Here is a 14,560-nt window from a genome sequence, read left to right as displayed (position 1 = left end):
GTTAAGAAGAAGCCTATTGAGCACGTCTCTGTTACACGATTCTCTAGAAAATTTCCTGGCGAAATTCTCACAGTATGATCCAATGTGCTTGTTCCTGGCCTCTACTGCTTCTTCTGAAAGCTGCCCTATGGGGAGCAGCGCATTATAACAATCCCACCGTAGCTCATAGTGCAGAAATGCAGACTGCCTTTTTTGCTACTTTGATCGAGATTTCAATGCTTATGTGCGCGTTTAAAACTGGATGGTGCTGTAACAGCTATAACTTCCCAACCATTTAAATAAATGAAAGTTTAACTAAAGATTACATCGTCCTCATAGTACACGTGTAATTTTTTATCAAGGTCTGACATGTGCTTTATCTCGAGTAACAGTTAAGACAACAAACAAACAATATGCAAATCAATATATACACGAATTAAAGTCACAATTTCCAGTTTCGTAATCCGTTAAAATATTGAGCAATGAATGAATGCAGTTGGTAGGAACATTTTGAAAACATTTTTTTGTTTAGTTGATCGAAAACCGGAGGCTGAAAGCCTCCTTAATAAAGAAATCCTAACCTAACCTACTTGTTCGAAAACGGGACTAATGTTTCCCGTTGAACCTTTACATATTTATCACTTCCTCACTACTCAATAAATAAACTTTTCTGAAAATTTCAAGAAATTTGATACCATGGCTGAACAGCTACCCTGCTTATGCGTGCTCGAATTTTAACAGACTTCTCAAAAGGCTGATAGCAGCGTAGACGATACAAAACAAAAGTTTTCATCGTTTTGAGTTTCTTAACTCCATCAGATCGAATCGACCTTATATAATACGAAACAAACTGAGAACTATTGTGTTACCTATTTCCAGACGATATAATCGGTACAGTAGAAAGGCAAAATTAAACGCCAATATTTTTGCCAATATTTTAGCGTCAGTAAGAAACCGTTCAACAGCAGCATCAGCAGCAGAAATAATAAATATAAATAATAATTCTGTTGATTGTCGACCGAACTGATCCATCTTGCACAAACGTAATCTGCTCTGCTTGGCCTGTAGTACTCCTAGTGCACAGACTGAGGTGTAACAAAATTTCGTGTACCGTAAAACGGGGTAACATTGATAGTTTTTTAAAGTATATTCTAAATATTTTTTAGAGCAATGAATGTTTTTCAAATTTTATATTTAAAAAAAAAAGAATTGAGGATCCAAGAGTTAATTCGTTACTAATAAGTTTAAAGGGAATTAAAGCATTTAAACAATTTTTTTAGTTTTGTGATCGAACTTCAGTACTTTGATTTGGGGTTACTTTGATAATTCTCGGTGAATGTAGAAAAAAATGGGTTAACCTTAAACAATTCAGTTCAAGAAATATGAAACTTTGAATGAGTATATAATCAGAAAACCTCATGAGCAATAAGAATACAACATTGAATTTGTTATGACTTTATCAGAAATACATTTCAAACGTAATGGTTTGAGTGTTTTTTTTTTCAAACAGGCGAAAAACACGAAAATTGTTTTTTAATATGTTTGTATAATATGTTGCACATACTAGATAAAAACTATGTACGATATCAACGGAAATACCCTAACCTACAATATGGAACCAAAGTTTCTAATTTGGCAAAAGCGCAGCGAGTAAATTTAATCTTTATATTATATTATCAAAGTTACCCGCATTATCAAAGAAACCCCGTTTTACGGTACCTAGCTATGTTATTCCAAAGGGAGTTTTATACAATTATGGCGTCCAAAACTACTTCTTACCCTATCATTGAAATTAAACCTGATGATTTAGTGCATTACCTTCAATGGAATTTTATTAGATATAAAAAAACAACATATCTCAGCTAATATCAGGCATTTTATAATTTATTTTGGATCGTTATAATTGCAGCAAAGGGCAATGGATACGGTTTGGCAGTGTACTCGGTGGTGTTTTTGTTTTGCGAAATATCCACGAAAAAAGTAAAAGTGTTTACTCGTACAGTAAATAACGTTCAAACTGCGGCCAATAAAATGGCACGATTTTTATACAACTTTGACATGTTGTAAATTTGTTCTGTTATGACCAATTGAGCTGAAATTTTGGCACAGAACTATAAATACATTCTTCAAACAAACGAGACTATTACGCAATACATAAAGTTTAAACATGTTTATTTGTGGGGCAATTAAATATAAATTTTATCCAAATATTATATAATTAAGTTAAAAAAATGCCTCCAGCGTACTCGGAGGCAGTTAGGGGCAGGATTTTTTGTGGCAACAATAAGCAAAGACAGCTTGCATCAACTTATACTAATTCACATCGCCCAAATCCACCCGAATACAAAACAAATTTATCTATTTTTTCATCTTTTGCTACTTATTTAAAACACCGTTGATAACTCATGCTTGATTCAAATTAATGTGTTCTCAAATACCTGCCTGAATAGAGTCCATCCTAGATGTATCTTCAAAAATATAATTGGGGATGATTAGCGGAACAGAGTCCTTAACGATGCGAAACAAAATTGCACGAAATCACAACTCGTAAGCCAACTTTGAACTGCTACAGCAAGCAAACAGAAACGAAAAAGAGAAAAACAAGTATAGGGTATTGTGCTCCTATTATTAACGTGTTCAATGCACTACTTCATTGACAGTTAGCCCCCTTTTGAAAAAATGGGTTTTGGCCAGCTAGATTTGCCAAATACCCCTCCGTGCGACGGCTATTAATCATTAATTAACGAGTCTCTTAAACGTACACCTACAGAGAATCGACACATTATTTCTGATTATATTTACATTTTATTTACAATATTTATACTCCAAGCTGGCCCATTGACCAAGTGGTAATGTAACCAAATCCGTTGGTTACACAACTCATGAACCGGGGACTAACGGCTTTACTTCCTCGTAAAAATACTATCTTTTGATGTATAAATATCCCAGCATATCCAGCGGCATTTTGAGGTATGGAATTGAAATAAGTTTTTTCTTAATTACCATTGTGCATAAGAGGTTCCCAGGACACTTAAGTAAGTAAAGCAAAATCATTCTGTAAATAACGATCTCGATCCAACTGTGGTCGGCAGAATTTGCTATCCTAGAGTATACGAATGCAAAAATGTTCACGTTTAGGAAGCTCTCAATTAACAAGTTAAGTTAAACTCTAGTTTATACGTTATTGTCATAAAGTAACAAGAAAGTAAGTACTTCGTGACATTTTCAGGATTCTAATACTCTCTCAAAAATATGAATGTAGGTATGTGCATCGTACACGTAAATATCCCATAAATCACGCCACCTCCGAAAATTAATACCTACTCTACTTTGAGCCCAAACAAGGAAGCGCCCTTTCCCGTTCAGAATCTGTCGCTCAACGACCAAAATTTCATGTCACCACCAACCAGCCTGCCCGAAAGAAAGTTTTTACGGCTTTCGATTCTTGGCTTGCTTGAAGCGACGCTATGTCACACTGTAAGAGTGAATTTCTATTGGCATTGGCACATCTTCCAAAACTAAGTGTATGTACCATCAACTCACTCGAAAATCCACTCCACTCCAGTTGGGTAACGGAATCAGAGCAGAACAATAAAAAAAAATGTTTGAGCACTCTTTCTGTTCGGAGACAGCTTTTCAACTTTCCGAGAATGAGGATGATAAATTCTTTGACGACGACGAGCCAAATGTTGTCGTCGGTCTGAGTGAATGTCGTGAAAAGGAGGATAGCTATTCATTACTAACGAGGACATAAATCACGACGCTTCATGAACACGATCATAAAAAGGACGATTGGTTGTTGATTTGCATGTGGTGGGCTGTGGGAAAGCGACAGTTGCACAGTTGGAATCATAGAGGAGAAGACATAGCATGTGGCGAAAGCGAACAATCCTAACGAGGAACGGAAGTTTAAATTACGCAAAAAACCTTCTGCACTTTATGGTTCGAATGCTGTTTAGCTAAATTCCTATAAAATTGATTTAGATAATGACACCCGTGGCACGCATGGTGCTTTTTAATGAAAACCATAAATATTCACTAAAAGGCAATTAAAGAAGCATTCTGTTCGTATGTGTGTCCCAATAATCCGTAAAAACTCGTCCCAGAATCATAGGACCAAAGGTACACGGGCACCCGGGTACACACAACTTCCGCTTGGAAGGATACGCGATGAGCAAATGAGCCGAGTCCACACACGTAGATACAGTCCGCACATTAAATTACTGTGAACTGAACTGACGACAAATCATTTCTCCATAAATGTGTGTAGCAGATTCTTTTAATGACTGCAAGCAAACACCAGCTCAGCTCAGCTCACTCGCCCGCAGCAGTAGCAGCAGCAGCAGTAGTATGATATGGTGCTTAGGTTGGGTACTAAATAATATCGAAAACAGGGAATTGAAAAGTTCCGCACCCTGACTGCCGCGCGCGTCTGCGATCGACCAACTGACGACGGGGATGCGAGCGATAGTCTGTGCGCGAAAGGATATTTTGGCGTACTGAAAATCAAGTATCGCATCGTATCGGGTGAGCGGTGGCTGTTGAAAGTGTATGGCGTAGTTTTAAACCAATTTGGTCCGCTTAGTCAGGGCATGTATGGAACGAAGCGTGCAGGGTTAACTAACCCCCGAAAAGTGAATCCTTCCGATCAGATCAGGGGGTCTAGGGATGTTCAATAAGATGTTTAGATAGCTTCCGATGCTCATATAATGCTTTACAATACAATGTATGCCAAAACATGTTTTGATTCAGTTATCACTAACACTTGCCTGCGTACAGCCAAAAGAAATATTTCTGACGTGATTTGATTTTTCTAAAAATAATAGAAATGATATAAAAAATCCTTGAATATCAAATTTTTTTAGAACTACATACTACATGTAAATATCTATCATGAAAAAAGCTGGACTCTACACCAAATTGATAGGTAGTTTTTTTTTGTGATTTTATGAGTCCTATTTTTTTTATTTTAACGCATACATTTCTTTAAGAATAAGACAAAAACTGATTGTTTTTAGAATTTCGATATCCTTTTACAATATTTTTAGAAAAATCAATTATATTTTTTTCGGGTGGTAGCTTCCTCTTAATGGCCACTGGCCGTACATAATTACTTAAAGCGCCAGAGCGTACTTAACGAACATCTTGCTCATAGTATTCCATGAGTACTCTCTTCTATAGTTATAAATTGAGATCCTTCCTAGCCTACCCCAAGGTTCCATTGTTATTTTGAGCACCCCGAGTCAGTGACAGCCTACAAAAAATAAGAAATCATATGTGAGGACGCAAATGAGTTTATAACAGCATCGAACCAGTATCAGCATCACATCATCCCTGTATCCACCGAATATCCCGGCTGGAGTAAACTGTGCGTCAGCTTCCCACTCTGAGCTCACGCTCGCGCTGTTCGCTTCAGAGAAAGGAAAAAAAAAATCGTTCATTGAGTTCGGAATTTATTTCGGCGGATATTACAGTTTTTTCCTCCTCCAACAACAAACTGGCTCCGGTTGGTGGCTTGGAAACCGGATGAGTGAAAAACTCCCGATGGCACTTGGTTGGCACACACTGCTGCCGGAACGAAGCAAAACGAGCGCAACAGGGATCCACCAACGACGGGAGCGTGGAGGTGAGGATGGAACGCCACCAAACGACGACGATGTCGAGTGATAAAAACAATTAACATAATAAATAATAATCGCATTTGGATACGCTCCTTTACATCAGCCTCGCGAGTTTTACGTGTGACTGTCTGAGTGGGTATGGGGCTCATTTGGATTATGCTCTCACTCGTGCGCTTAGAAAAACCATCATCGGGCGAGGTTTATGAAATGGTGCGAGGATAATTTCCCCCAAAAAAGTAATGATCATCTAATAGCTCGTATGGTGTGCCACGCAAGTTTTATTGAAATTGGATTCACTCTCACACCCGAAATCTGGGAGGGCATGTCGGCGGTCGTAGTTGCTGCTATTTATGCCTTTCGGTGTGCACACCGATTGCAGGTGTATGTTGCGTTGTAAAAATGATTTTATATGTTACGCTAATGTGTGATTCACGCCACTGACTGCCGGTGTGTGGGATTGTGCTTAGCGTTAATAAAATCACATCTTGAAAATGGTTTCCTGTTGGGAGGATTTTGTAATGTTGATTGTAATAAGGGAGGGACAGAAATTAGTGCAGTACTTTAATTGTTTTAAATAATATGATATATACTGCCAAACAAAATGAGTTTTAAGTTGGATTTGTATGTAATAGGACAACCCTTTTGGCTCTGTTTTTCCTGAACAAAGTAGTTGAGTTCGTGCAGTGTAATGATTCTATGAATGGTTAGCTAACACTTCCATTGAAAAACTCTGTTAAACTTAAAATATAAAAAAAAGTTAAATCACATTTCAAACCCCAAGAAGTAATTTTTTTTTGTAGATCTTTTAAAGATTCTAAAACCAAGATTTAGGAGCCCGATTTTGAAAAATTTTCGTGATCATAAATTTTAAAAACATACCTCAAAATAAATGGAATATTTTCAAACTCTTAAACTTGCTCAAAGAACTTTCCATTTTGGATTGATAAAAATAATTTCGATGAGAATTTCTATACAATTCCCAGTCGCAAAGGAAAGGAGTATTCAAATGTAGTTAGTAGAAGAGCTTCAAGAAAAAATAAGAATTGCTACCAAAATGGCTCTGTGAATCTCCTGATTCGTGGTAAATCCTAAGGATAATTCTAAGAAAATGGTGACGAGAGCATGGTCACAAAGCATGGTGGGGCCTCCCTTAGCTCAGTTGGTGAAGGCGCAGCTACAAAGCAAGACCATGCTGGAGGTGGCTGGGTTCAATTCCCGGTCCGGTCTAGGAATTTTTTGGGTTGGAAAATTTCTCGACTTCCCTGGGCATAGAAGTATGATTGGACTTGCCACACAATTATACCAATGCAAAAATGGTACAGGCATCGAAAGCTCTCAATTAAAAACTGTGGAAGTGCATCTAGAACACTAAGTTGAGAGCACGCAATAAGCTAATATGCCATAAGAAATAAACTTGAAATGCGAAGAAGAAGAAGAAGAAGAAGAAGAAGAAGAAGAAGAAGACGAAGAAGAAGAAAGGAAGAGCATCTAGAACACTAATTTGAAAGCACGCTATAAGCTAATATGCGATATGCAATAAGCTTGAAATGCGAAGAACAAGAAAGAAGAAGCATCAAATGAATTCCAATGCAGTTCTGAGAAGAATCTCAAAATAATTCTGAAGAAAATTCCAAAAGAATTCTACAAACTAATTCTTAACTCAAAGCATAAGTATTCTACAAAAAATAAATCAAGAAAAAGTGTCAAGTCTGCCCGTTATATCGACATCTAGCTTCCACGTGAATTCTTGGCTCATCACACCAGCCGAAAAAATGATCACGCTTTGTTAAGCTTATCCCGGGAATAACAAAAAAGATTGATTAAAGGGTGATACGGTCAAAATTTGGTCAAGGGAAAACGCGTGTAAATCGGTGAAATCGTTTATTTAAAAAATCAAATTAAATTTCTTTTTCAAGTTCAATTAGTATAAAATTCAGGAAAAATATTCAGTTAGGCTTCCGCTTTTCCAAATCCGAATTGCCGGGCCTTACGCTTGACCCCTGCCATCAGATTTTGTACAGCCACCTTGTCCACCTTCTTCGCCGCAGAAAGCCAGTTTGCCTTGAACTGCTGCTCGCCCTTAGCAGTTTTTTTGGTCTACTTTAGGTTCCGCTTGACAATAGCCCAGTATTTCTCAATTGGGCGGAGCTCTGGCGTGTTGGGAGGGTTCTTGTCCTTGGGAACCACCTGCACGTTGTTGGCGGCGTACCACTCCATGGCCTTTTTACCGTAATGGCAAGATGCCAAATCCGGCCAAAACAGTACGGAACAACCGTGTTTCTTCAGGAAAGGCAGCAGACGTTTATTCAAACACTCTTTCACGTAAATTTCTTGGTTGACAGTCCCGGAAGCTATGAAAATGCTGCTTTTCAAGCCACAGGTACAGATGACTTGCCAAACCAGATTTTTCTTTGCGAACTTTGACAGTTTCATGTGCTTGAAAACATCTGCTACCTTTCCCCTTCCTTTTGCCGTATAAAACTCCTGTCCCGGAAGCTGCTTGTAGTCGGCTTTGACGTAGGTTTCGTCGTCCATTACCACGCAGTCAAACTTCGTCAGCATCGTCGTGTACAGCCTCCGGGATCGCGCTTTGGCCGTCGTATTTTGTTTATCATCGCGATTTGGAGTCACTACCTTCTTGTAAGTCGATAGTCCGGCTCGTTTTTTGGCTCGATGCACGGTTGTAGACGATACACCCAGCTTATTTGCGCCATCTCGGAGAGAGAGGTTAGGGTTTCGCTTGAAACTACCGGCAACTCTCTTTGTCATCTCAGCGGCTTCCGGTTTTCGATTTCCCCCCGATCCAGACTTCCTGGCTGTCGACAAACGTTCCCCAAACACTTTAATTACATTTGTAACGGTTGATTTGGCAACTTTTAGCGATTTTGCCAACTTTGCGTGCGAGTAGCTCGGATTTTCGCGATGCGCGAGCAAAATTTTGATACGCTGCTCTTCTTGCTTGGACGGCATTTTGACAACTGGAGAGTGAATTCCAAAATCAAAAAAAAGCAACATTCTACACACACACACCTTCAAAATGAGGGATGTTCAGGTTTTTTAAATGCAAAATTGAAAGAAATACGTCAAGTTGATATTGACCAAATTTTGACCGTATCACCCTTTATTATAATAAATTTAAAAAAATAATCAATTGGAACTGTCTGCCTCTCGATGTCTGTCCTAAGCTCCAGGTGTATTTTGAAAATATTCATCGAGATTACCATATTCTTTTCAAATTTCAGGCTTGTTTTGTCCAAGTTTATAGAATTGAGTCTTCACAGAAGTTCTGAGAATTTGATTTCAGAGTACTTCGAAGTAGTTCGGGCCGTCTTGTAAGCGGTCACTTTAGTAGACACATTTTTTGTGATAATCGACTGCCTTCGCCTCCGACACTTGCAAAACAAGCTATCATAGTACAGTACCAAACTAAAATGTCATATGACATGCTCTCCCAAGCAACTCAGCTTGCCATAAACTGGTTATGACAATCTCAGCTGTGAAAATTTGCATATAGTCACTTAGATTCAACTCATTTATAGCAAAAAAAGCGCAAAAGGTGGGATCTAGATATCTGAGATCTAGGTGGAAGTTATATATGATTGACTTGCGCAACTAATGTATGACTATAACGCTACTACTGTTTTGAAGATGTTCTAAATGGATTCAACATGTCCATCGATGTCCGTCGGTGATTGGCACTAGATTGCGGAACAGAGACCGACGTTAAATAAAGGGTGTCCACGATGAAATTGCCACACACAAAATTGATTCGCAAAATTCGAGTTTTCATCCGATTGCCATCAAATTTTCAGGGATTGAAAAATAACTATTAAACTTCATTTTACCATTTTACTCGTATTTTATTTACAGTCCATACGCAAATGCCCGCACCTTGGCCTTAACCCCGGCCATAAGATTCTGCACAACCTGTGAATCAACCGTTTTTTGCATGTAAACTCATACTTTCTTCAGTTCCTCGACTGTCTTCACTACCTTAGGTCGTTTAAGAAGGTGCTGCTTCATAATCGCCCAGTACTTCTCGATGGGGCGGAGCTCCGGAGTGTTGGGAGGGTTGAACATTTTCGGCACGAAATTGACCTTATTGTCCGCATACCACTTCAGCACGTCCTTGAAGTAGTGGCATGAGGCCAAATCCGGCCAGAAGATTGTTGGGACGTTGTGGGCCTTCAGGAGAGGAAGCAGCCGCTTCTGGAGGCACTCTTTTATGTACACCTGTCCGTTCATCGTGTCCTGGGTCACGAAAGGTGCACTCCGCTTCCCGCACGTGCAGATGGCTTGCCAAACCAGGAATTTCTTCGCAAATTTGGACATCTTCTGAGTGCGGACATGCTCCGGAACGCTGAACTTATCCTTGGCCGTGAAAAACAGGTTGCCGGGGATCTGTTTGAAGTCGGCCTTCACATATGTTTCGTCGTCCATGATGCAGCATTCAACTTTCGTCAGCATGTTGAGGTACAGCTTCCTGGCACGGGTTTTGGCGGACTTGTTCTGCTTCTCGTCGCGATTAGGGGCCTTTTGTACCTTGAACGTTCGAAGCCCAGCCTTAGTTTTGGCCTTCTGGACAAAACTTCGGCTTAGGTGCAGCTTCTTAGCCACATCCCTAATTGAGGCGTTCGGATTTCGGTTGAAGGCCCCACGGAATACTTTTTCCTTCACTTCTGGGCTTCCGATCGGTGGTCAACCGTTCCTCGAACCGCTTAATCACTCGCGACACCGTGGAATTCACGATTCCCAACGTTTTAGCGATGGAACGATGCGAGAGATCCTTGTTCTCGTGATGAATGCGCAAGATTTTATCACGCACGAGCTGTTCTTTCGACTCCATTTCCGCGAGTTTTGATCACAGGACTTTAAAACTTGCAGGATGTAAATAATGCACTATGAACTAAATCCACCCAAATTTTCATAAAATTCTACCCAACGGTTAAAAAGTTAGAGCAATTTCATAGTGTGGCAATTTCATCGTGGACACCCTTTAAAGGAAAGAAAAGAAGATAAGGCTAAGAAGTTTTCACCAAATACAATCAGTTATAAATTTGTTATAAACAGGTAATTGAGTCATGCAATATCGAACTATAACTTCAAGATAACAAGTGCCTGTCAGAAAGGTTGAATACTTCACAAACAACAATACACCGGGGTTAAGATGTTTTCTAAGCAATCAATATATAACTTATTTACAACTGGGATTTGTTACATTTTTTCTGGACGATGTTGCAAGTGTTACTTGGGCTGTCATACGACACTGTTGCTGAAGACCGTCAAGAATGTATGTATTCTATGCTGCTGATGTTGTGCTTGTGTGAATTCTGAAAATAGCAAGCAAGGATGCCCTAGTAATAACATTTATGATCAGAAATGGTTCATTTTACATAAAATTGAGAAATTAGAACGAAATCACACATTTCATATGATAGTTTCATTCACAAGACGCGACGCGAGACAAGACACAACACTTATCGTTCTTACAACTTTAAAATAAATTAAAATTTACCTTACTGTCGACCGGTTTCGGGACAATGTCCGACTGATTACTTGGATGTTCATACGTTGTTCCGTACACGTCCAAAAAGAAGAGAAGAGAAGCTACTGGATTCTCAGATTTGTCAGGTTGAAAAGGCAGGATATAATGGGGGGTTCATCTTCATTCATTAATGGTTCAGCAGCATTGGTGATAAATGATGATTCCCAGGCGTTTAGATGTGTAGTTTTTCTGACGGATTTAATGAGTTTTGCACCTTTCCAGTCAATGTTATGGTTTAACGTAATTGTGTGTACTGCCACAGCTGATTCATTTGATTTTCTGTTGTCTACAGCATGTTTATGTTCCTTTAGGCGGACCTTTACTTTGCGGCGCGTTTGTCCAATATAGACTGAAGGACAATCCTTGCATGGAATTTGATAAATTCCAGACTGTTCATCCGGCGGAACTTTATCTTTCAAATTACACAACAGGTCACGCAAAGTGTTGTCGCTCTTGTGTACTACCTGTGTAAATTTTAATTTATTTTAAAGTTGTAAGAACGATAAGTGTTGTGTCTTGTCTCGCGTCGCGTCTTGTGAATGTCGTGTAGTTCTTACGTTAGCACAAAACATAAAAAAATAAAAAAATAAGTCATATGATAGTTATTTGATAATTGTCTTTTTGCGCGAATGACATGTTGTATGAGAGAGACGACGGTAGAGCATGAGTGTACGAATACAAACAGACTGTCGCGCACGACAACGAAGCGAGTGTAGTAAAAAACGCTCCTACTCTGTTTTGACAAAAAACATAAATTGAACCGACTGATGAGTGGCAGTTTAGTGATCAACTATTCTTTATTCTATACTAGCTGAGTGTGCCCGGTCTTGCTCGGGATTCAATATTAGCTTGAGTTTATGCGCCGATTTAAAAAAAGCATGCTATATTGTACGTAGCCCCCCCCCCTATTATCTAAGGGGCTACCCCCTATGATTATCTCCTTATACCCCCACACTCGCCCCCACATGCCTAATTTGTTTCCATTTGCTTGATTAGTTCTCGAGTTATGCAGAAATTTCTGTTTCATTTGTATGGGAGCCCCCCCTTGCAGAAAGGGGAGGGGTCTCGAACCATCATAAGAACCTTCCACGGCCCCAATAACCCCTGTATACAAATTTTCACGCCAATCGGTTCAGTAGTTTCCGAGTCTATAAGGGTCAGACAGACAGACAGACAGACAGACAGACAGACAGACAGACAGACAGACAGACAGACAGACAGACAGACAGACAGACAGACAGACAGACAGACAGACAGACAGACAGACAGACAGACAGACAGACAGACAGACAGACAGACAGACAGACAGACAGACAGACAGACAGACAGACAGACAGACAGACAGACAGACAGACAGACAGACAGACAGACAGACAGACAGACAGACAGACAGACAGACAGACAGACAGACAGACAGACAGACAGACAGACAGACAGACAGACAGACAGACAGACAGACAGACAGACAGACAGACAGACAGACAGACAGACAGACAGACAGACAGACAGACAGACAGACAGACAGACAGACAGACAGACAGACAGACAGACAGACAGACAGACAGACAGACAGACAGACAGACAGACAGACAGACAGACAGACAGACAGACAGACAGACAGACAGACAGACAGACAGACAGACAGACAGACAGACAGACAGACAGACAGACAGACAGACAGACAGACAGACAGACAGACAGACAGACAGACAGACAGACAGACAGACAGACAGACAGACAGACAGACAGACAGACAGACAGACAGACAGACAGACAGACAGACAGACAGACAGACAGACAGACAGACAGACAGACAGACAGACAGACAGACAGACAGACAGACAGACAGACAGACAGACAGACAGACAGACAGACAGACAGACAGACAGACAGACAGACAGACAGACAGACAGACAGACAGACAGACAGACAGACAGACAGACAGACAGACAGACAGACAGACAGACAGACAGACAGACAGACAGACAGACAGACAGACAGACAGACAGACAGACAGACAGACAGACAGACAGACAGACAGACAGACAGACAGACAGACAGACAGACAGACAGACAGACAGACAGACAGACAGACAGACAGACAGACAGACAGACAGACAGACAGACAGACAGACAGACAGACAGACAGACAGACAGACAGACAGACAGACAGACAGACAGACAGACAGACAGACAGACAGACAGACAGACAGACAGACAGACAGACAGACAGACAGACAGACAGACAGACAGACAGACAGACAGACAGACAGACAGACAGACAGACAGACAGACAGACAGACAGACAGACAGACAGACAGACAGACAGACAGACAGACAGACAGACAGACAGACAGACAGACAGACAGACAGACAGACAGACAGACAGACAGACAGACAGACAGACAGACAGACAGACAGACAGACAGACAGACAGACAGACAGACAGACAGACAGACAGACAGACAGACAGACAGACAGACAGACAGACAGACAGACAGACAGACAGACAGACAGACAGACAGACAGACAGACAGACAGACAGACAGACAGACAGACAGACAGACAGACAGACAGACAGACAGACAGACAGACAGACAGACAGACAGACAGACAGACAGACAGACAGACAGACAGACAGACAGACAGACAGACAGACAGACAGACAGACAGACAGACAGACAGACAGACAGACAGACAGACAGACAGACAGACAGACAGACAGACAGACAGACAGACAGACAGACAGACAGACAGACAGACAGACAGACAGACAGACAGACAGACAGACAGACAGACAGACAGACAGACAGACAGACAGACAGACAGACAGACAGACAGACAGACAGACAGACAGACAGACAGACAGACAGACAGACAGACAGACAGACAGACAGACAGACAGACAGACAGACAGACAGACAGACAGACAGACAGACAGACAGACAGACAGACAGACAGACAGACAGACAGACAGACAGACAGACAGACAGACAGACAGACAGACAGACAGACAGACAGACAGACAGACAGACAGACAGACAGACAGACAGACAGACAGACAGACAGACAGACAGACAGACAGACAGACAGACAGACAGACAGACAGACAGACAGACAGACAGACAGACAGACAGACAGACAGACAGACAGACAGACAGACAGACAGACAGACAGACAGACAGACAGACAGACAGACAGACAGACAGACAGACAGACAGACAGACAGACAGACAGACAGACAGACAGACAGACAGACAGACAGACAGACAGACAGACAGACAGACAGACAGACAGACAGACAGACAGACAGACAGACAGACAGACAGACAGACAGACAGACAGACAGACAGACAGACAGACAGACAGACAGACAGACAGACAGACAGACAGACAGACAGACAGACAGACAGAC

This window comes from Ochlerotatus camptorhynchus, unplaced genomic scaffold (assembly GCF_037179485.1).
Source record: "Ochlerotatus camptorhynchus isolate MF236.1 unplaced genomic scaffold, CSIRO-AGI_Acam_v1.1 ptg000015l, whole genome shotgun sequence".
NCBI lineage: Eukaryota > Metazoa > Arthropoda > Insecta > Diptera > Culicidae > Ochlerotatus > Ochlerotatus camptorhynchus.
Note: the sequence above shows the minus strand (reverse complement) of the source record.